This window comes from Tachyglossus aculeatus, chromosome 6, assembly GCF_015852505.1.
Source record: "Tachyglossus aculeatus isolate mTacAcu1 chromosome 6, mTacAcu1.pri, whole genome shotgun sequence".
NCBI lineage: Eukaryota > Metazoa > Chordata > Mammalia > Monotremata > Tachyglossidae > Tachyglossus > Tachyglossus aculeatus.
This window is the reverse complement of record NC_052071.1, coordinates 58,451,563-58,475,348: the sequence shown is the minus strand read 5'-3', so window position 1 is coordinate 58,475,348 and position 23,786 is coordinate 58,451,563. Positions and strand designations below refer to the sequence as shown.

The window sequence follows — 23,786 nt, the reverse complement described above, 5'->3', positions numbered from 1 at the left end:
TGGCGGACCATTTATTACTCGTTCTATTTCGGTGGAAAATTCAGCCTCGTGTGTCATTTAGACTCCGTGACACATGTACCCTCCTAGGGCCTAATGACTTGTCTTCAGATGGGCTGTTATTTATTACAGTCATGTAGAATAAAATTGATTGTCTTCTAAAATTAATTTTTCATTTGCCTCCAGCCCTGCTTTAATAGAGGACACCCAGTTGCCTGTTTGCAGAAATAGTGTTTAATCACATTAATATCTCAGCCCCCCAGGCTGAAGAAGATAATTGTACAAACGAACAGCGAAATCTGTATCTTTAACTTCTTTTTATGATTGAATTATGCAAATGACTCATCTCCTGCCCTTCCAAACACTAATCATCTAATTAGGAATGATGTGTTAAAGGGAGGGTTTTGTTTCGGGGGGCCGTGGAGCCGGGGGGAGGAGAGGGATGCGGGAAGCAGAAAATGGGGGCAGACAACGAAAACCTGGATGGTACAGCTAACGTGTACTATTGGGTGGATTTATGACTGCAGCGTGAAGAGCGCTTAGTACCGTCCTCTGAAACACAGTAAGCGCTCAATAAATACGATTGAATGAATGCTACTTGAGGTCTCTTGTACGAGGGTGTGATTCCTATAATAAATAATGATGGCCTTTATTAAGCACTCACTGTGTCTTAAGTGGCCAGGTTAGGAACAAGGCTATTTGGGTGAATGTGGTCCTTGGACATAATAGTCTAAGAGGGAGTGAAAGCATCCTTATTTGACAGGTGAGAGGGCATTGAAGCTCAGAGAGGCTGAGTGACTTGCCCAAGACCACACAGCAAGCCAGCAGTTGAACTGGAACTCAAACCCAAGTAATAATAATAATAACTGTGGCATTTGTTAGGCACTTACTACGTGCCAGGCACCGGGCTAAACACGGGGGTGGATACAAGCAAATCAGATTGGACACAGTATATGTCTCACGTCTCATAGTCTTAATCCCTATTTTACAGATGAGGTAACTGAGGCCCAGTAAAGTGAAGTGACTTGCCCAAGGTTACACAGAAGACAAGCGGTGGAGCCGGGAGTAGAATTCAGGTCTTTTTGCCTCTCAGGCCAAGGCTCTATTCTCTAGGCTACATGACAAGAGGCAGGTTTTAGGTTGATCCAACCTGGGGTATGGATAATTAATTGGGGAAGGCCTGTTTATTGAAAAGCAGTTTCTCTATCAGGAGAGACTTTCAGTGCCGAAAAGAACCCTTATTTGGGTGAACTCAAAGTGCTTGCTTGGGTTTGGGTTTCACTGCTGTGAACAGAAGAGAGTGAGCTTTGTAGTTTCCCACCCCTGTTTCAGAATTAGGCAGAGATCTTGAGGTGTGTAGCTTCTATTGGTATTTAGTAGCCACTAAATAAAACCACAGATAAATGTTAATCTAATGGCAATGCTAACTCGGAACAAATTACATATATTCAGGCCCCACCATCTCTCTCCAATCAGTTTACTTTGAATAGTTTTCTTGTGAAACATAAAATAATAAGCTATGGGAGAAAATAATGTCTTGAAAGGAAGAGCTGATTTTGGAGGGAGTTGACCTCGGTGAAAACCCCTGACCCTTTTCAAAATTGGTCGCTTTCTGAAGATGTCCCTCCTTCTGAACCTGAGAAGCAATACGGCTTCGTGGGTAGAACAAGGGCCCCGGAGTTAGAAGGTCCTGGGTTCTAGTCTCAGCTCTGCCCCTTGTCTGCTCTGTGACCTTGGGCAAGTTACTTCACTTCTTTGTGCATCAGTTACCTCCTCTGGAAAATGAGGATCAATTCTTCTAGACTATGAGCCCGCTGTTGGGTAGGGACTGTCTCTATATGTTGCCAACTTGTACTTCCCAAACGCTTAGTACAGTGCTCTGTGCACAGTAAGTGCTCAATAAATACGATTGATTGATTGATTGATTGTGAGCCCCATGTGGGAAAGGGACTGCATCCAACCTGATTAGCTTGTATCTACCCCAGCACTTTCATTCATTCATTCATTCAATCGTATTTATTGAGTGCTTACTGTGTGCAGGGCACTGGACTAAGCACTTGGGAAGTCCAAGTTGGCAACATATAGAGACTGTCCCTACCCAGCAGTGGGCTCACAGTCTAGAAGGGGGAGACAGACAACAAAACAAAACATATTAACAGAATAAAATAAATAGAATAAATATGTACAAGTAAAATAAATAAATAAATAGAGTGATAAATACGTACAAACATATGTACATATATACAGGTGCTGTGGGGAAGGGAAGGAGGTAAGGCCGGGGGGGAAGGAGACGGGGAGGAGGGGGAGAAGGAGGACAGATTGCTTTGTCAGGGTTTGATTGTAAGCGCCATGTGGACAGGAATAATGCCTTTTATTTATACTCCCAAGCACTTAGTACAAGGCTCTGCAGAAAGTAGGTACTCTATAAATACTACCGAGTGATTGAATGGTCAGTGATTCTGGAACTGGAGAATGATCTAGCACCTTCTCTAAACTGTTTAGAGAAGCAGCGTGGTTCAGTGGAAAGAGCCCAGGCTTTGGAGTCAGAGGTCATGGGTTCAAATCCCGGCTCCACCACTTGTCAGCTGTGTGACTTTGGACAAGTCACTTAACTTCTCTGTGCCTCAGTTACCTCATCTGTAAAATGGGGATTAAGACTGTGAGCCCCACATGGGACAACCTGATCACCTTGTAACCCCCCAGCGCTTAGAACAGCGCTTTGCACATAGTAAGCGCTTAATAAATGCCATCAACAACAACAACAGTTTGAGCCAGACATGGGGTAAGTCAATGAAGACCGGGCTCTCTCTGCATTTAGAACCCGAATGTCATCTGAAAGGAGAGTGGAAGTTTGGAGTACTCAATCAATCAGTGGTATTTATTGAGCTCTTACTGGGTGCAAAGCATTGTGCAGAACTCTTGGGAGAGTACAGAATGATCGAGCATTCCTTCTGCTGGGAGCCAGTCACAATATTGGCTTGAAATGCACGTCACCTGCAGTCTGAAAACTCTTTGGGCTGTGGATCCTGATGGCTGAGAAGCAGTGTGGCCTAATGGAAAGAGCTCAGCCCTGAGCGTCAAGAGGACCTGGGTTCTAATACGGACTCTAATTCTGTGCCTCAGTTCCCTCAGCTGTAAAATGGGGATTAAGACTGTGAGCCCCATGTGGGACAAGGACTGTGTCCAACCTGATTAGCCTGTGTGTACTCCAGTGCTTAGTACAGATCCTAGCACATTAGTGCTTAACAAATACCATTATGAAAATGACTGATTTATTTTTCTATTTAGTTCCTTGGAGAATCCAGATTTAGGATGGTTTTATCTTTTAGACTGTGAGCCCACTGTTGGGTAGGGACTGTCTCTATATGTTGCCAACTTGTACTTCCCAAGCGCTTAGTACAGTGCTCTGCACACAGTAAGTGTTCAATAAATACTATTGATTGATTTATGCATCGATCCCAAGCTCTGATTACTTGCGAGTGATTTAAGGGGAAGGTTTGAAACCGCAGCTTGAGGGATGAGGCTTTAAATAACCTACATATGTTGCCAACTTGCACTTCCCAAGTGCTTAGTACAGTGCTCTGCACACAGTAAGTGCTCAATAAATATGATTGAATGAATGAATAGCCTAGTTTTCTTTTCCAACTCTCTATTTTTGGCTACTAACATGTTGATTTACATTCATAAAATAAGAGGTGCATAGGCTTTTCACTGGGTGAAAAAGACACAATTACATATTTCTCCTTTGGAGAACTCCTTCACTCCCATGGCTTCACTCCCATGGCTAGAAACAGCGTGGCCTAGTGGGTAGAGCCCGGGCTTTGGAGTCAGAGGTCATGGGTTCAAATCCGGACTCCGTCACTTGTCAGCTGTGTAACTTTGGGCAAGCACTTAACTTCTCTGTGCCTCAGGGACCTCATCTGTAAAATGGGGATTAAGACTGTGAGCCCCCCGTGGGACAACCTGATCACCTTGTAACCTCCCCAGCGCTTAGAACAGTGCTTTGCACATAGTAAGTGCTTACTAAGTGCCATTATTATTATTATTATAAAGCATGGGCCTGGGAGTAAGAAGGACCTGGGTTTTAACCCTGGCTCTTCCACCTTGGACAAGTCACTTCACTTCTCTGGGCCTCAGTTCCCTCATCTGTAAAATGGGGATTAAGACCTTGAGCCCTATGTGGGACAGGGACTTTGTCCAACCTGATTATCTTATATCAATCAATCGTATTTATTGAGCGCTTACTGTGTGCAGAGCACTGTACTAAGCGCTTGGGAAGTACAAGTCAGCAACACATAGAGACAATCCCTACCCAACAGCGGGATCTACCCCAGCGCTTAAAACAGTGCCTGGTACTTAGTAAGCGCTTAACAAATACCACAAAAAAACCCTCAAAACTTCTGTGGAAGCAAGGTGGATGGTGGATTCTCCTTTTTCTCCGCTCTTCCCTCATTTCTGTGTTTCATCTTTCCCTTCTCCCACCTCTGATGGTGGTGGGGAATGTTGATGAGATGCTTGGTGGTTTATCCTCAGGCAGTAATTTCCAGGTAATTAGTTAAAGAGGATGAGGAAGGGAGCAGCACATGGTTTTTAGTTAGCATATGCATCTGTCGTACCGCCTCTGGACAAAGTCTCAGTCCACAAACTCCTTGGAAACATCCTCTTGCCTGGACCTCGGTCCTCCTCCTTCTTCTCCTCCTCCTCTGACACTTCTTCCTCCTCTCCCTCAAGGTGTATTGAGCACTTTTCACATGCAGAGCACTTTAGTAGGAACTCAGAAACAAAATAGAAGATATGGTTCCTGCCCTCAAAGAGAAAGAAGTGCATTGGGAGACACGGTCCATATGTGCACAGAGGCAGCAGGATGTAATAATAATAATAATAAAATAATAATAATAATGATATCATTTATTAAGCACTTACTACATGCAAAGCACTGTTCTAAGTGCTAGGGAGGTTACAAGGTGATCAGGTTGTCCCACGGGGGCTCACAGTCTTCACCCCCATTTTACAGATGAGGTAACTGAGGCCCAGAGAAGTGAAGTGGTGGAGCCGGGATTTGAACCCATGACCTCTGACTCCAAAGCCTGGGCTCTTTCCACTGAGCCACGCTGCTTCTCCAGGTACATTATTATGTACCTGCTTCTCCAGGTACATTATTATGTAATAATAATAATGGCATTTATTAAGTGCTTACTATGTGCAAAGCACTGTTCTGAGCACTGGGGAGGTAACAAGGTGATCAGGTTGTCCCACGGGGGGCTCACAGTCTTAATCCCCATTTTACAGATGAGGTTGAGGCACAGAGAAGTTGTGACTTGCCCAAAGTCACACAACTGACAATTGGCAGAGCCAGGATTAGAACCCATGACCTCTGACTCCAAAGCCCGGGCTCTTTCCTCTGAGCCGCACCCTGGGCCTGGGAGCCACAAGGTCATGGGTTCTAATCCTGCCTCCACCACTTGTCTGCTGCGTGACCTTGGGCAGGTCATTTTGCTTCCCTGTGCCTCAGTTGCCTCATCTGTAAAATGGGAATGGAGACTGTGAGCCCTACATGGGACAGGGACCGTGTCCAACCTGATTTGCTTGTTCCCAGTGCTTAGTATAGTGCCTGGCACAAAGTAAGCGCTTAACAACTACCATTATTATTATTATTATAAATAAGAGCAAAATTATAAATACAGTAGGTAGCAAAAGTGAACCCTAAGCAGAATATATTAGCAGCTTGCCAATGATTAATTAAATTTAATTGTAGACCATGGATTCATTCAATCGTATTTATTGAGCACTTACTGGGTGCACAGCACTGTACTAAGCGCTTGGGAAGTACTTGTACGTACATGGGTGGGTGGGGGGGAATGTCCCTAACCCACCAAGGCCCACTTGCCTACACCAATTTAGGAAAATGGACCATCCCATTCACTGGCTCATTGAGGATAGGGATCAGGTCTAATATGTCTTGTACTGTCCAAGCAATCATCACAGTGTTCTGCACACAGAAGGCACTTAAGACAACTGGTTGATTCACTGAAACATTACTCATTGGACACCCTTTCAATCAATCAGTAATACTCCTTGCTCACCCTGTGCCCAGAATTGTACTAAGCGTTTGGGTGAACGCACCTGAGTTAATCAATCTTATTTATTGAGCGCTTACTATCAATCAATCAATCAATCATATTTATTGAGCGCTTACTGTGTGCAGAGCACTGTACTAAGCGCTTGGGAAGTACAAGTTGGCAACATATAGAGACAGTCCCTACCCAACAGTGGGCTTACAGTCTGAAAGGGGGAGACAGAGAACAAAACCAAACATACTAACAAAATAAAAATAAAATAAAATAAAATAAAAAAATAAAATAAAGTAATAAAATAAAATAAAATAAAATAAAAATAAAATAAAAATAAAATAAAATAAAATAAAATAAAAATAAAATAAAAATAAAAAAATAAAATAAAAGTGCACTGCTCTAAGCATTTGGTATAGTACAATATAACAGAATTGGTTGACATGTTCCCTGGCCACAACGAGCTTACAGTTTGGAAGGGGTTACAGACATAAATATAAATAATAAAAAATAAATTATGGATATGGATGTAATTGTTGTGGAGCTGAAGGAGGGGGTGAATGAAGAGCGCAAATCCACGTGCAGCGCCCGAGAAGCAGCGGGCCTCAGTGGAAAGAGCCCGGGCTTTGGAGTCAGAGGTCATGGGTTCAAATCCTGGCTCAGCCAATTGTCAGCTGTGTGAGTTTGGGCAAGTCACTTAACGTCTCTGTGCCTCAGTTACCTCATCTGCAAAATGGGGATTAAGACTGTGAGCCCCCTGTGGGACAACCTGATCACCTTGCAACCTCCCCAGCACTTAGAACAGTGCTTTGCACATAGTAAGCGCTTAATAAATGTTAAAAAAATTGCAAAGTGCAAGAGTTAGTAGGACAGGGCCCTGTCCACAAGGAGTTTACAATATAGGCAGGGAGATAGATTCTAAAATAAATTCCAGGTAGGAGGAAGCAACTGAGTCAGTCAATCATATTTATTGAGCACTTACCATGTGCAGAGCACTGTACTAAGTGCTAGGAAGAGTACAATGTAACAATATGACGGACACATTCTCTGCCCACAGTGAGCTTACAGTCTAGAGGGGGAGACAGGCACTAATGCATATAAACTACGAATATTCACATAAGTTCTGTGGGGCTGGGAGTTTAAAAATATACCCACTCTGTGGACTTTAATGTATTGTAGTCTCCCAAGGAGTTAATGCAGTGTTTTGTACAAAGTAAGTGCTCAATAAATACCTATCGATTAATCTATTGATTGGCTAGTTCACTAGGCAGTGTCCTTGGTTCTCGACCAGTGGTGCAGATAGATTGGCGAGTAAAATTAAAGCAGCATGGCTCAGTGGAAAGCGCCTGGGCTTGAGAGTCAGAGGTCATGGGTTCTAATTCTGGCTCCACCACTTATCAGCTGTGTGACTTTGGGCAAGTCACTTAACTTCTCTGTGCCTCAGTTACCTCATCTGTAAAATGGGGATTAAGACTGTGAGCCCCATGGGGGAGAACCTGGTTACCTTGTATCTCCCCCGGCACTTAGAACAGTGCTTGGCACATAATAAGCACTTAACAAATACCAAAATTACTATTAGAGAAGCAGCGTGGCTCAATGGAAAGACAACGGGTTTGGGAGTCAGAGGTCATGGGTTCAAATCCCGGTTCTTCAATTGTCAGCTGTGTGACTTTGGGAAGTCACTTAACTTTTCTGTGCCTCAATTACCTCATCTGTAAAATGGGGATGAAGACTGTGAGCCCCACATGGGACAATCTGATCACCTTGTATCCTCCCCAGTGCTTAGAAGAATGCTTTGCACATAGTAAGCATTTAACAAATCAATCAATCAATCATCAATCAATCATATTTATTGAGCACTTATTGTGTGCAGAGCATTATACTAAGCACTTGGGTAGTACAAGTTGGCAACATATAGAGACAGTCCCTACCCAACAGTGGGCTCACAATCTAAAAGGGGGAGACAGAGAACAAAACCAAACATACTAACAAAATAAAATAAATAGAATAGATACGTACAAGTAAAATAAATACATAAATGAATAGAGTAATAAATATGTACAAACATATATACAGGTGCTGTGGGGAAGGGAAGGAGGTAAGATGAGGGGGATGGAGGGGGGATAAGGGGGAGAGGAAGGAAGGGACTCAATCTGGGAAGGCCTCTATTATTATTATTAAAAGTTCTGTTTTTTATTCATTCATTCAATCATATTTATTGAGCGCTTACTGTGTGCAGAGCATTATCCTAAGCACTTGGGAAGTACAAGTCGGCAACATATAGAGACGGTCCCTACCCAACAATGGGCTCACAGCTTTTCTCTCTTGCCATCAAAGTCTCCAGAAATGCAGATTCTCTCACTCATCATGCAGCGGGCACTGGTAATCAATCAATCAGTGGTATTTATTGAGCTCATATAGTGTGCCAAACACTGTACTAAAGCCTTGGGAAAGTACAGTACAACAGAGTTAAAATGTTTTTTGCCCATGATGAACTTGCAGGCTAACCCCAGCAAATATCCAACCCGATAAGAAACCAGTTAAGAAGCCATCCGTGAAAGGAAGAAAAATAAATCAGGCCATCTCTTTGTATGATGCCGTGGTGCCCTGGCAGAGACATGATAATAGTAATTAATAATGATTGTGGTATTTGTTAAGTGCTTACTATGTGCCAGGCACTGTACTAAGCTGGGGTGGACACAGTCCCTGTTGCATGTGGGGCTCACAGTCTCAATTCCCATTTTTACAGATGAGGTAACTGAGGCCCAGGGAAGTGAAGTGACTTGCCCCAGGTTTCACAGCAGACAAGTGGTGGAGCAGGAATTAGAACTCATTAAGTTCTGACTCCGAGGCCCGTGGTCTATTCACAGTGCCAAAGCATCTGCGTGGCACAGGCCATCAGTGGCTATTTATATTCCTGGAAATTAAAAACTAATTAGTCAGTGGGTAGAAAGATGATTTGGGGCCGGGGTCAGTGCAGGGTGGGGGGTGCTGAGGTGGCAGTAACTCTCATAAACCACGTCAGCACACGTGTCATTTATTTAATGGCTAGTTAATCCCACTTGTGGATGGGTTCAAATCGTGGAAAGGGTTGCTTTCCCTTCTAGACTGTCTAGACAGACTAGACTAGACTAGACAGTCTAGTCTTCTTCTAATAATAATAATAATAATAATAATAATGATGGCATTTGTTAAGCGCTTACTCTGTGCAAAGCACTGTTCTAAGTGCTGGGGAGGATACAAGGTGATCAGGTTGTCCCACTTGGGGTTCACAGTCTTGATCCCCATTTTACAGATGAAGGTAACTGAGGCCCAGAGAAGTGAAGTGACTTGCCCAAAGTCAGACAGCTGACAATTGGAGGAGCCGGGATTTGAACCCATAACCTCTGACTCCAAAGCCCGTGCTCTTTCCAATTAGCCACCAACTGAGACTGTGAGCCCACTGTTGGGTAGGGACCGTCTCTATATGTTTCCAACTTGTACTTCCCAAGCGCTTAGTACAGTGCTCTGCACACAGTAAGCACTCAATAAATACGATTGATTGATTGATTTCCCTTTTTTGTTCTCAGTCTCCCTCAGGAGGTTGGGAATGAAATCATCTGCAGGAAGAGGCAATGACCTCCAAAATCATTTACTGAAGTGGCTTCTGCATCACCTTGACTTGTTCCCTTTTTTCATCTCCCCTTCCAGCCTCACAGCACTTATGTACATATCTGTCATTTTTTTATTTACATTGATGTCTGTCTCCCTCTCTAGACTGTAAGCTCACCGTGGGCAGGGAATATTTCTATTTAATGTTATATTGTACTCTCCCAAGCTTTTAGTACAGCGCTTCGCGCACAGTAAGTGCTCAATCTTCTCCCATTCATTTCTGCGTTGCTCTGACTTTCTCCCTTTATTCATCCCCCGTCCCCCCCACCAGTCTCACAGTATTTATGTCCATATCTGTAATTTATTTACATTAATGTCTGTCTCCCCCTTAGACCATAAACTCGCTGTGGGCAGGGGATGTGTCTGTTTATTGTTATACTGTAGTCTCTCAAGTGCTTAGTACAGTACTCTACCCACAGTAAGTGTTCAATAAATAATACGATTGAATGAGTGAATGGAGTAACCCAAATCTTCTGGAGACCGAGCTGGGTCCCGGTCATAATAATAATAATGATAATAATAATGGCATTTATTAAGCGCTTATTATGTGCAAGGCACTGTTCTAAGCGCTGGGGAGGTTACAAGGTGATGAGGTTGTCCCACGTGGAGCTCACATTCTTAATCCCCATTTTCCAGATGAGGTAACGGAGGCACAGAGAAGTTAAGTGACTTGTCCAAAGTCACACGGCTGACAAGTGGTGGAGCCGGGATTTGAACCCAGGACCCCTGACTCCAAAGCCTGGGCTCTTTCCACTGAGCCACGCCGCTTCTCTGTATATAAATAATACTAACGATGATGATGGCATTTGTTAAGTGCTTATTATGTTCAACACTGTTCTAAGCGCTGGGGTAGATACAAGGTAATCAGGTTAGACAGAGTCCCTGTCCTGCACGGGGCTCAAAGTCTTCATCCCCATTTTACAGATGAGGCAACTGAGGCACAGAGAAGTGAAATGACTTGCCCAGGTTCACACAGCAAACGTGTGGCAGAGCTGGGTTTAGAACCCACCCCCTCTAACTCCCTTGGCCATATTTTTCCCACTACGCCACAACGATCTCTTGGATATGAGGGGGATGAAATTCCCTACAGTTAAGGATAACAATTGGAAGTAGATGCTCCTTTGAAATTTCTTAGAGATCGAAAGGCTCCGCAGAAGCTACACTTTTTTATTTTAGTGGTAATTGTTAAGTGCTTACTGGCAGTGGAAAGAGCATGGGCTTTGGAGTCAGAGGTCATGGGTTCAAACCCCGACTCTGCCAATTGTCAGCTGTGTGGCTTTGGGCAAGTCACTTAACTTCTCTGGGCCTCGGTTAACTCATCTGTAAAATGAGGATGAAGACTGTAAGCCCCCCCGTGGGACAACCTGATCACCTTTGTAACCTCCCCAGCGCTTAGAACAGTGCTTTGCACATAGTAAGCGCTTAATAAATGCCGTCATCATTATTATTATTATTAGTATGTGCCAGGCACTTTTCCAACCGCTGGAGTAGCTACAAAGTAATCAGGTTGGACATAGTCCATGTCCCACAAGGGACTCACAGTCTTAATCCCCATTTTTTACAGATGAGGGACCTGAGGCCCAGAGGAGTTCAGTAACTTGCCCAAGGTCACACAGCAGGAAGGAGGGAAGCTGGGACTACAACCCAGGTCCTTCTGATAGGCCTGTGCTCTATCCACTAGGTCATGCTGCTTCTCATTCATTCATTCAATCGTATTTAGTGAGCGCTTACTGTGTGCAGAGCACTGTACTAAGCGCTTGGGCAGTACAAGTTAGCAACGTAAAGAGATGGTCCCTACCCAACAACGGGCTCACAGTGGGGCACAATGGGGGTGGAGGAGAGGATATCGTTGTGCCGTGGAAATCATTTGCTCTTGAGGCTCAAATATCCAGGGTCAGAATTAGGTCACAATGAATGCCATTGTAAGGCAGGTGTTTTAAGTCTTTGAAAATACAATATTTCTGGCCCCAGATGCCCCCTGGCCTTCCTTCAAGGTAGGATAGGGATGCCGGCATCTCAGAGAGCGAATATCCGCCCGGGCAGAGGCGACCCCCGGCCTTGGCCGCCGCAGGAAGCGAGGGTCTCGCTGGGTCGAGGGGGCCAATGCCAGCTCCTCCGGGCATCCCGCCTGCCCTCTCTGCCGCTCAGAACACCTCCGCTTCAATTAGCACCGTGATGGAGGCAATGATATTTCAAAGATATTCACGTTTTTGTTTCTGAAGGGGACTGAGGGGGCCAAGGGAGTGTGCGGTGAACCCGACTAATTATTCCCAAGCCAGCTGTGCTCCGAGCTTCGCCGTGCTCTGCCCGCTCCTCCCGTAACCTCCACACGGATCACTTGAAGCCCTCTCCCGAGCTGACAGGTTGATGAAATTGTCGAGGATTCTGCGTGGCGCAGACTTAAACCAGATTGGCAGAATGGGCTAATTTGACCAGGGGGCTATGAATTAGAGCTGAATTGCCGCAGCAGCGGTATCGAAGTCACCTGCCGGGTGTGTAGCCACGGTGGAGGGCCGTTTCGTGGCATCTGAAGCAATCTCGGGAATATGCTTTGCTTTTCTGGGAAGCATTTTGGCAATCGATGGATCGATCAAGAAGCAGCGTGGCTGAGTGGAGAAGCAGCGTGGCTCAGTGGAAAGAGCACGAGCTTGGGAGTCAGAGGTCATGGCTTCTAAGCCCAGCTCTGTCACTTGTCAGCTGTGTGGCTGTGGGTGAGTCAACTTCTCTGTGCCTCGGTTACCTCATCAGTAAAATGGGGGTTAAGACTGTGAGCCCCACGTGGGACAACCTGATTATCTTGTATCTCCCCCAGCGCTTAGAACAGTGCTTGGCATATAGTTTGTTCTTAACAAATACCATGACTATTATTATTAGAATTGAACGAGCACCTGTTATGTGCAGAGCACAGTGGGATCGTAGAATATCCCACTCCTCAAAAAAGTTCAGTGGTTGCCCATCCACCTCCTCAACCAACAAAAACTCCTCACCATTGGCTTTAAAACACTTCATCACCCTCCTACCTCACTTTGTTACTTTCCTACTACAATCCGGCCTGCTCATTTCTCTCCTCTAACGCTAACCTTCTCACTGTGCCTCGTTCTCGCCTGTCTCTCCACCGACCCCTCGCCCACATCCACAATAGGCCTTCCCAAACTGAGCCCCATTTTTCCTCTCCATCCCCTCCCACCCCACCTCCTTCCCCTCCCCACATCACCTGTATATATGTTTGTACAGATTTATTACTCTATTTATTTTACTTGTACATATTTACTATTCTATTTATTTTGTTAATGATGTGCATTTAGCTTTAATTCTATTCGTTCTGACGACTTGACACCTGTCCGCATGTTTTGTTTTGTTGTCTGTCTCCCCCTTCTAGACTGTGAGCCCCTTGTTGGGTAGGGACCGTCTCTAGATGTTGCCAACTTGTACTTCCCAATCACTTAGTACAGTGCTCTGCACACAATAAGCACTCAATAAATACGATTGAATAAATGAATGAATTAATCCTGTGTCTGGCCTGGAATGCACTCCCCCCTCAAATGCAACAGGCAGTTACATTTTCTCTCTCTAAAGACTTATAGAAGGCACATCTCCTCCAAAAGGTCTTCTCTGACCAAGCCCCCCTTTCCTCTTCTCCCAATCCCTTTTGAGTCACCCCGACTTTCTCCCTGTGTTCTCCCCCCCTCAGCCCAAGCACTTACGTACATATCTGTAATTTTTTTTTATATTAATGTCTGTCTCCCCCACACCCTCTAGACCTTAAGCTCATTGTGGTCAGGGAATGTGTCCATTTATTGTTGTAGTGTACTCTCCCAAGAGGCTAGTACAGCGCTCTGCCCACAATAAGTGCTCAATAAATATGATGAAATGATTAAATGAATATGGAAGAAGATGTGATCCCTATTCTCGTGGAGTTTATAATTTGGCAGAAAAGACAGACCCTGAAATGATTTACAGTGAGGGCATCAGTGTGGCCTAATGGAAAGAGCGTAGGCCTGGGTTCTAATCCTAGCTCCTCCATGTACCCTCTGTGTGACCTTGGTCAAGTCACTAAACTTTTCTGTGCCTCAGTTCCCTCATCTGCAAAATGGGGATTCAACGCCTTCATCCCTTTTACTTAGTCTGTGAGCCTTATGTGGGACCTGATTATCTTGAATCTGCTCCAACGCTTGGTATAGTGCTTGACACATAGTAAGCACTTAAATCAATCAATCAATCATATTTATTGAGCGCTTACTGTGTGCAGAGCACTGTACTAAGCGCTTGGGAAGTACAAGTTGGCAACATATAGAGACAGTCCCTACCCAACAGTGGGCACTTAAAAATACCACAATTACTGTTGCTATTATTATCATCATCAGAGGCATTGATATATATGTGACAATACTTAATCAATCCATCAATGGTATTTTTAGAGTGCTACTGTGTGCAGAGCAATGCTGTTGTGTTGTACTCACCCAAGTGCTTAGTACAGTACCCTGCACATGGTAAGCACTCAAAAAATAAGATTGATTGATTGAAATAATAATAATAATAATGATGGTATTTGTTAAGCACTTACTATGTGCAAAGCACTGTTCTAAGCACTGGGGGACACAAGGTGATCAGGTTGTCCCACGTAGGGCTCACAGTCTTAATTCCCATTTTACAGATGAGGGAACTGAGGCTCAGAGAAGTTAAATGACTTGCCCAAGGTCATACAGCAGACATGTGGCAGAGCCGGGAGCCGGGATTAGAACCCATGACCTCTGACTGCTAAGCCCAGGCTCTTTCCACTGAGCCACGTAAGTGCTTGGGAGAGTTCCAGAGTGGGTAGACACAGTCCCTGCCCACAATGAGCTTACCGTTTAGAGATGTGTCGATCCCAATGTTCAGAAGTGCACGGTAAGTCCCGGAGTGGTCACTTACATGAGGGAAATAAAAAATCCATCATCATTTTCAGTGAGATCACTGAGTCTTCCAGGAGGTGTGTAGCTTCACGCATGGTGAACAGGAAGGATTCCCTGCCCTCAAGGAGCCGACAGCCTATTCAGCTCCAATTACATCTGGAAATAAACATATGGAAAACCAACACACCTGCCAATCAATCAATGGTATTTATTGAGCACCTGCTGTATTCAGAGCACTACAGTAAGCCCGTGGGAGAGAACATACAATCAATTAATCCATATTATTTATTGAGTGCTTACCCCGTGCAGAGCACATTATTATAGAGAAGCAGCATGGCTCAGTGGAAAGAGCATGGGCTTTGGAGTCAGAGGTCATGGGTTCAAATCCCACTCTGCCAGTTGGCAGCTGTGTGACTTTGGGCAAGTCACTTAACTTCTCTGTGCCTCAGTGACCTCATCTGTAAAAATGGGGATTAAGACTGTGAGCCCCCCGTGGGACAACCTGATCACCTTGTAATCTCCCCAGTGCTTAGAACAGTGCTTTGCACATAGTAAGTGCTTAATAAATGCCATTATTATTACTAAGCCCTTGGGAGTGTACATGCATTCTATGGTATTTGAGCACAGAGAAGCAGCGTGGCTCAGTGAAAAGAGCATGGGGTTTGGGAGTTAGAGGTCATGGGTTCTAATCCTGGCTCCCGGCTCTGCCACATGACTGCTGTGTGACCTTGGGGAAGTCACTTAACTTCTCTGAGCCTCATTTATCTCATCTTTAGAATGGGGATGGAGACTGTTGAGCTCCAGGTGGGACAACCTGATCACCTTGTATCCTCCTCAGTGCTTAGAACAATGCTTTGCACATAGTAAGTGCTTAACAAATGCCATTATTATTATTATTATTACTGCTTACAGAGCACTGCACAAGACACTTGGCAGACTACATACAACAGAATTGGTAGACACGTTCCCTGACCACGGTCAAGTTTCCTGTCCTATTTAAAAGTGATTTACCCACTTTTTGGCATGTTCCTTAATGGTCTTGGTACCCATCTGTGTTTAAAACCCTCGGTCTTGAGGATTCTGTTCCAGGGAACTTCTCATCTGGAAAGTCCCAGTAGCTCAAGACTGTACGCTCACTGTCGGTAGGGAATGTGTCTACCAACTCTGTGCTATTGTTCTCACCTAAGTGCTCAGTACAGTGCATACAGTGAGGGCTCAATAAATGAAATTATGGACTGATCGAAAACTTTTTCAGTGGGAAATAAAGGCTCTACATGCCATTTTCCTCCTCCTCCTCTTCCTTGTCCGTATTTTTTGGGCACCGATTGTGTGCAGAACTCTGTACTAGAAAGATGCTAGGGCTCACACTTATGAAGGGAGAGACAAGATCCCTGCCCTTGTGGGTCTAGCAGTCAAATGGAAAAGAAAGGCGCACACAGATTGCCAACGGAGGCTAGGAACAAAAAGAGGAGCAGTGATACAAAGAATAAAACCCGCCATACCAAGCTGAATAAATGAATAAGGAGCTAGTTACCGAGAAGCAGCGTGGCCTAGTAAAAAGAGGATGGGTCTGGGAATCAGAGGATCTGAGTTCTAATCCTGTCTCTATCACTTGTCTACTGAGTGACCCTGGGCAAGTTACTGAACTGCTCTGTGCCTAAGTTCCCTCATCTGCAAAATGGGGATTCAATCCCTCTGTGAGCTCCTTGTGGGCAGGGAATGTATGTACCAACTCTGCTATGTTGTACTCTCCCAAGAGCTTAGTTAAGTCTTCTGTACCACGGTATGTGCTCAATAATAATAATAATAATAATAATAATAATGATGGAATTTATCAAGCACTTACTATGTGCAAAGCACTGTTCTAAGCACTGGGGAGGTATAAGGTGATTAGGTTGTCCCACATGGGGCTCACAGTCTTAATCCCTATTTTACAGATGAGGTAACTGAGGCACAGAGAAGTTAAGTGACTTGCTCAAAGTCACACAGCTGACAATTGGCGGAGCTGGGATTTGAACCCATGACCTCTGACTCCAAAGCCTGGGCTCTTTCCACTGAGCCACGCGGCTTCCGTGGCTCAATAAATTTGACTGCTTGATTGTTTTTCCTCCTACTTAATAATAATAATAATGGCATTTATTGAGCGCTTACTATGTGCAAAACACTGTTCTAAGCGCTGGGGAGGTTACAAGGGGATCAGGTTGTCCCACAGGGGGCTCACAGTCTTAATCCCCATTTTACAGATGAGGGAACTGAGGCACAGAGAAGTTAAGTGACTTGCCCAAAGTCACACAGCTGACAGTTGGCAGAGACGGTATTCGAACCCATGACCCCTGACTCCAAAGCCCGTGCTCTTTCCACTGAGCCACGCTGCTTCTCCCTAATAATAATGATGGCATTTATTAAGCACTTACTATATGCAAAGCACTGTCCTAACCGCTGGAGAGGTTCCAAGGTGATCAGGTTGTCCCCCGTGGGGCTCACAGTCTTAATCCCCATTTTACAGATGAGATAACTGAGGCACAGAAAAGTGAAATGACTTGCCCAAGGTCACACTACTTCGACTCTGAGCCCCATGTGGGACCCAATTATCTTGTTTCTACGCCAGAGCTTAGTGCAGTGCTCGGCACGTAGTAAGTGCTTAATAAAAGCCGCAATTATTTTTATAATAACTAAAACTTCCTTCACTGAAAAAACCCTCTTAAGAAGGAAGTGGACAACTACTTTCCCATGTATGAACCCAACCTTGAGCTAGGATGAGTGAACAAGAGGGTCGTGGGCCAGACGTCCAGGGATGGAAACAGGGTGGGAGGGGCGAGCTTCTTTCGAAGCGTCCCACACCCACTCTCTGGCTGTTCTCTCCCACTCCCCGACTTCATCCTGTGAAGTAGGATCATCGATGGATGGTTCACTGTGCAATCGTTCAGCTGAATGGTTGAACCAAGAAGTGTGTCCAGTACTCCTGTTGTATTCTCCCAAGTGCTGACTACAGTGCTCTGCACACAGTAGGTGCTTAATACATGCAATTGATTGATTGACTGATTGAAACTGAACATCCCATGGACCCTCTAGAGTTTAGAGTTCATTCAGTCGTATTTATTGAGCGCTTACAGTGTACAGAGCACTGTACTAAGCCCTTGGGAAGTACAAGTCGGCAACATATTTCTAGACTGTGAGGTCACTGTTGGGTAGGGACCATCTCTATATGTTGCCAACTTGTACTTCCCAAGCGCTTAGTACAGTGCTCTGCACACAGTAAGTGCTCAGTAAATACGATTGAATGAATAGAGATGGTTCCTACCCAACAACGGGCTCCTAAATCTATCTCCAGAGGGCAAGGGTTACCATTTTCCTCCACCCATTTACCTTTTGGATATGATACTCGGTGGGTTTTCTTTTCTTGAACAAACTCGTGCACCTGGGGGAACTGGGATGACTTCGTTTCTGAGAAAAAGTCCCTTTTCTCCTGCTCAGTTCTCTTCCACTGCCCTCTTTACGTCCTGTCCCCGGCATATTTCATTTGTACATCTCTCTTGACCCTGCTTTTTCTTTCCTTCTAATTCTTCACTAACCAACATTATCCTCCTTCCCAAATTAAATATGCCATTAAAGGCAAAACCTACGGTAATGCCCCATTAAGTTGAAAATCTAAATACCAAGTCAGGAAATGTGAAAGTTAAGGTTCTCATCGCCGTGTTAACCTGCTTACATTTCCCTAATGGAGTGCTTTGCATTTTTAGATTGGCTATTTAAAATGTGCTTGTGGGTGTGATACTTTTTTCCATATGACAATTTCCTTTTCCCTTTCCTCACAGGGTAAGGTGAGACTTAAAGAGTTTATATTTGTAGTCCCCTGTACTTGGAAGGTAGTCAGGTCTGATTGTCTGAAAGACTTCCTAAACACTAGATGTGAACATAAAATACATGAGCACTAACACAACGCTACATTTTTCAGGGAATTTGGAGTCATTAAAGTGTTGATATCATTAAAAAGATAATTAATCTGAAGGAGGTGGGTACGGTCTTCGCCTTCTGCCTGTTGGGCTTCCTGGGCATAGTCCATGTCTGTCAGTCTTCAGGAAATGTCGTGTTTCTGAAAGAAAGAACATTATATATCAAAGGCTGAGCATATCGTTGCTTTGACACCTCATCTCCACCGGATTCAGATCTGAATTTCTTCCTGCCAGAGGAGGTCTGCAAGGCTATCACCCGGAGCCCTTCTGTTTTTGTGCGATGTTTGTTTTAATGCTCAAATTTGGCCCCTTTTATTGTGGTACTTGTTCAGTGCTTACTATGTGCTAAGCACTGTTTTAAGCACGGGGGTCTTGTCTTGTCTTATGCCATCAAGTTGTTTCCGACCCATAGTGACACCACAGACACATCTCTCCCAGAGTGGCCCGCTCTCCCTCTGCCACCGTTCTGGTAGTGTATCCATAGAGTTTTCTTGGCAAAAATATGGAAGTGGTTAACCATCTCTGCCTTCCGCTCAGAAAACTCGAGTCTCCGCCCTTGACTCTCTCCCGTGTTCGCTGCTGCCCAGCACGGGTGAGTTTTAACTTGTATTAGATGGCCTTCCACTCGCTAGCCACTGCCCAAGCTAGGAATGGAATGGATAGGCCTCTGTTTGACTCTCCCTCCTGTAGCCAAGACTGGTGGAGGACTGGAAACTCTCCAGGTGCGACCCGGAGAGGGGAAGCACTGCGGTAGATACAAGTTAATCACTGTCCCACATGAGGATCACACCCTTAATCCTCATTTTACAGATGAAGTAACGGAGGCCCAGAGAAGTCATCATCATCATCAATCGTATTTATTGAGCGCTTACTATGTGCAGAGCACTGTACTAAGCGCTTGGGAAGTACAAATTGGCAACATATAGAGACAAAAATGAAGCGATGTGCGCCCAAGGTCACAAAGCGGACATGTGGCAGGGCTGGGATTAGAACCCGGGTCCTTCTGACACCGAGGTCTGGGCTCTAGCCACTAAGCCACGCTGCTTCTCATGGTGGCCTTGGGGCCCAAGCTCAGCTGAGAACCACTGGCTCGTTGTTCTGGGGTTTGGGATACCAAGGTGGCACCTGCGTTGTTCCTTCATGGGCCTCAGGTCCTGAGGAAACCCCCTACTGCTTAGTGGAGGCTCCAAATATCCTCTGTACTAAGCGCTGGAGAAAGTACCTTGGAGTAAAAACACATGACCTTGGCTCTCAAGGATTTCACAGTTGAATGGGAGTGCGGGGATGGAGGATGAGCAGACAGTCATTATTTACATTTTGAGGGGGCAAAGGGGTCTTCTGCATCACCTTGGGCAAGTATCTAACCTCCAGGCCTCAGTTTCCTCATCTGGAAAATGGGGATTATGCGGGCGGCTGGGCCACTATCTTTTTCAGGGATCCTTGCTATCTGTGAAGTGCCATCTTCTCCCAGGCACCTGTGCAGTTTCTGCTCTATGGTTAATCACAAAGGTTTGGGAAGCCTTTTAACCTAGAATTTGGTTATCCCTTCTTTGACTTTTCTCTTCCCCCAGCCTGATTCCCCTGACATTTCCCTTCCCTCCCACTGCTCTCTTGCTTTCCCATCTACTACCAGCTTTTTACCCCCTTTTCCTCCCTTCTCTTCATCCCCTCCTCCCTTTTCTCCTTTCCCATTTCTCTCCCTCTCTCTTTCCCCACCTCTTTCCCCCTTTTTTCTCCCGTCTCTACTCCCCTTCCCCCTTCTCTTTCTCCCCTCAACCCTCTCTTCCTCCTCCTCCCCCTTTCTCCCTTTCTCCCTCCCCTCTCTTTCTCTCCCTCTCTCTTTCCCCATCTCCTTCCCCTCTCTCCCTCCTTCTCCCCCTCTCTGTCTCAGCTCTTTCTCTCTCTCCCCCCTCTCTTCCTCTCCCTTTCTCTCTTTCTCCCCTCCATCTCTGTTTCTCTCTTTCTCTCCCCCCCACACTTCTTGCCTCCCACCCCATCTGTCGAGAAGAGACACACAGAGCCCTCTCTCTCCCCAGCTTTTTCTTGTGTCTCCTGGCCCTGTAACTGTGCTCCAGGCTATTATTTCAAAATCCAATATATTCAAACTTTGGCCTCTGCGAGCAGAAGGATCAGAAGAACAATAGAGTGATAAATATAGAATTTTCATTAAGGAAAAGACTATATCCTGTCAGCTTGGAATCAATGTTCAAAAGATGATCTCAGCAATCACCACCTGCTGTGAGCTCCAACTTTCTTCTTTTGGGGAGGGGAAAAACGAAGAAGAAAAGAGGTTGACAGTACTTAAAATGTAATTGTGATTGAGTCTTCATTGGCACAAAGAAATGAGTTTTATACATGCCAAGGGGGAGATCCACTAACATTCTGACTGTAATTCAATGCAAGCCAGTTTGAGCTACGCCTAATTGCCACAATAATAATGATTATAATTACGGTATTCATCGAGTGCTTACGAGGTGCCAAGCACTGTGCTAACCCTGGGGTATTCATTCATTCAATCATATTTATTGAGTGCTTACTGTGTGCAGGGCACTGTACTAAGTGCTTGGAAAGTACAATTCGGCAACAGATAGAGACAATTCCCACCCAACAACGGGCTCACAGTCTAGAAGGGGGAGACAGACAACAAAACAAAACATACCAGATGATCAGATCAATCAATCAATGATATTTACTGAGTGCTTACTGTGTGCAGAGAACTGTTCTATAAGGGCTTGGGAGCGTGCCATATAACAGAGTTGGTAGATACGTTTCATGCCCACATCGAGCTTAGAGTCTAGGGGAGAGACAGTCAATAGAAATAAATAAATGATGGATATGGACATCAGTGCTGTGGGGCTGAGGGAGGGGGGAATAAAGGGAGCAAATCTAAGTGCAAGGGTGATGCAGAAGGGAGTGGGAGAAGAGGAAATGAGACCTTAGTCAGATCGGACGCTGTCCCTTGGGGACTCCTGATGTAATAGGCAGGGAGAGCAGGTATCTTATTTTACCTTATTTTATCCATTTTACACATGTGGAAACCAAGGCCCAGAATGGTTCAATAGCTTATCCAAGGCCACACCGCAGGCCGGAGGCCCAAGCGGGAGTAGAAACAGGATCTCCTGACTTTCAGCCTCTTGTTCTTCTCATCGGACGCCTCCGTCTCCTCCGATGACAGGATGGGCTGGCGCTCTGGCTGAGTCGCCGGGTTTTGGCTCTGGTTAGCGACACTTACCTTCCACCTCATGCTCTGCGGGTGTTCCCCTTGGAAAAAAAATCCCCCGGAACATCCGTCATTAAATCTGCCTTCTTCCATTTCCAAGCTCAGAGGAGTCGGCTTGTTGCCGTGTCACTGCCGGGGCTATTTGTTGACCTTGTCCCTTTATGTCTACCCCGTGCCCCTAAGGGCCAGCATCGGAGCCATCCGAGGGCACCTGAGCACTCTCGAAGCTTCCCAAGAGCTTTGGGATCGAAAATGGGCAGACCCTACGCTCACCCACCTGCCCCTCATCGATCGACTCTCAGTCCGGAGACCCCTGCCCAAGACTCCTGCTGGCCCCGAATTTGAAATCAAAGAAACACTGACATCACCTCCAAGCCATTTTTCCTTTTTTGCTGACTTTTTGTTAAGGAGGCACTAACTGGTGGCTATACTTCCTCCTGCAATCAAGTGTAATAAACCAACCCTACAGAAGTGAAATGCCAGGGAGAGGGGAGGGGAAAAAGTTGGAAGCTCACACTTACCCCATAAAACCTTGTTTATTGCAACCATCAGTCTTCCAAGATCTCCCCCACAATGGGATTTGGTAAAGCCATTACAAGGTGCCGTATGAGTTCCATTTGCCTACAGTAAATAGAATGTCAGAAGTGTCAGGAGAGAATAAATATCAGGCTGGTTAAAAGGGAGCAGAGATGGCTCAAAGCATCATTGAGAGGATTGATTTATCTGGCAGGCTGTAATGACTGCAGATGTGGATCTGTTATTCTAGATGAGCAATGAATTTGATGAGCTGATAACACCGGGCCAGGGAGGCCTGGTTTTAATTACTGATGAGGAATTTATTTGTGAAACCGGCTGAGTTACCGAGGGTTCGCCCCCGTTATTGACAGGTGACCTTGGTGCTTTTCTCTTTGGATGCATTAAGGAAAGACTCCCCCCTCCCCACCCCGCTAACCCCCAAACAAGGGGCTTTGGGAGAAACAGCCGAACAAATGGAGAGAATGGATTTTTCCTGTGGGCCGAGAAGACAATGAGGTCGTCTGAGAGGCTTTGCGGGGATGGGAGTCCTTCATCCCCATTCCATATGGGGAAGCTTGCAGATGGTGTTATTCATTGCCATCGCATTACTCTGGTGGAGGGGGTGTCTCCCTCTGGGATATGATGGTTTCATTCCGAGATTGGGGCCGGGTGGGGGATTTTCCGCTGTGGTGTGTTTCTGGGGTTCAGAGAGGCTGTGTAGGAGAAATAGAAAGAACCGTCTCCCAGGGCCTCATTTTCCAGTAAATAACTCAACCCACTAGCAGCATGGCCAAGTGGATAGAGCATGGGCCCGGGAATCAGAAGGACCTGGGTTCTAATCCTGGCTCTGCCACTTGTCTGCTGTGTGATGTTCGACTGTGAGCCCACTGTTGGGTAGGGACTGTCTCTATATGTTGCCAACTTGTACTTCCCAAGCGCTTAGTACAGTGCTCTGCACACAGTAAGCGCTCAATAAATACGATTGATTGATTGACAAGTCACTTTACTTCTCTGCGCCTCGGTTACTTCATCTGTAAAATGGGGATTAAGACTGTGAGCCCTGTGTAGGGACTGTGTTCAAACCTATTATATTTATCTACCCCAGTGCTTAGAACAGTGCCTGGCAATCAGTAAGCGATTAACAAATTTGACAACTATTATAAATTGATTCTCTAGACTGTAAGCTTGTTGTGGATAGGGAATAAGTCTGTTATATTGTACTCTGCCAAGCGCTTAGTACACTGCTCTACACACAATGAATGCTCAATAAATGCCACTGATTAATTGATTGATTGATCTCGGTCTTTCTCAGTTTATTTCTTATGACTTGCTTCCCTCGACCCTTCAGTTTGGAAAGGGAGAACTACAAAATCACCCAAGAATTCAAAAGAGCGTTGGGTGTTGAGTGACATGAAATTTATTGACTTCTCTCTTCTTGAGAAATGCTGGGAGATTTGACTTGAAGCATATGTTTCCTTATAATAATAAT

At 45.3% G+C, this 23,786-nt stretch overlaps 1 protein-coding gene and 1 non-coding gene across 5 annotated transcripts in view; one reads left to right on the top strand and one right to left on the bottom strand.

The window, feature by feature from the left end:
• The window catches only part of DACH2 (dachshund family transcription factor 2), a 471,250-nt gene that overhangs the window by 19,191 nt on the left and 428,273 nt on the right, over positions 1 to 23,786 (top strand). The window lies entirely within an intron of this gene.
• LOC119930291 lies at positions 19,164 to 19,301 on the bottom strand. Its single transcript, XR_005451772.1, has one exon. It is a non-coding gene; the product is annotated as a small nucleolar RNA SNORA7 (small nucleolar RNA).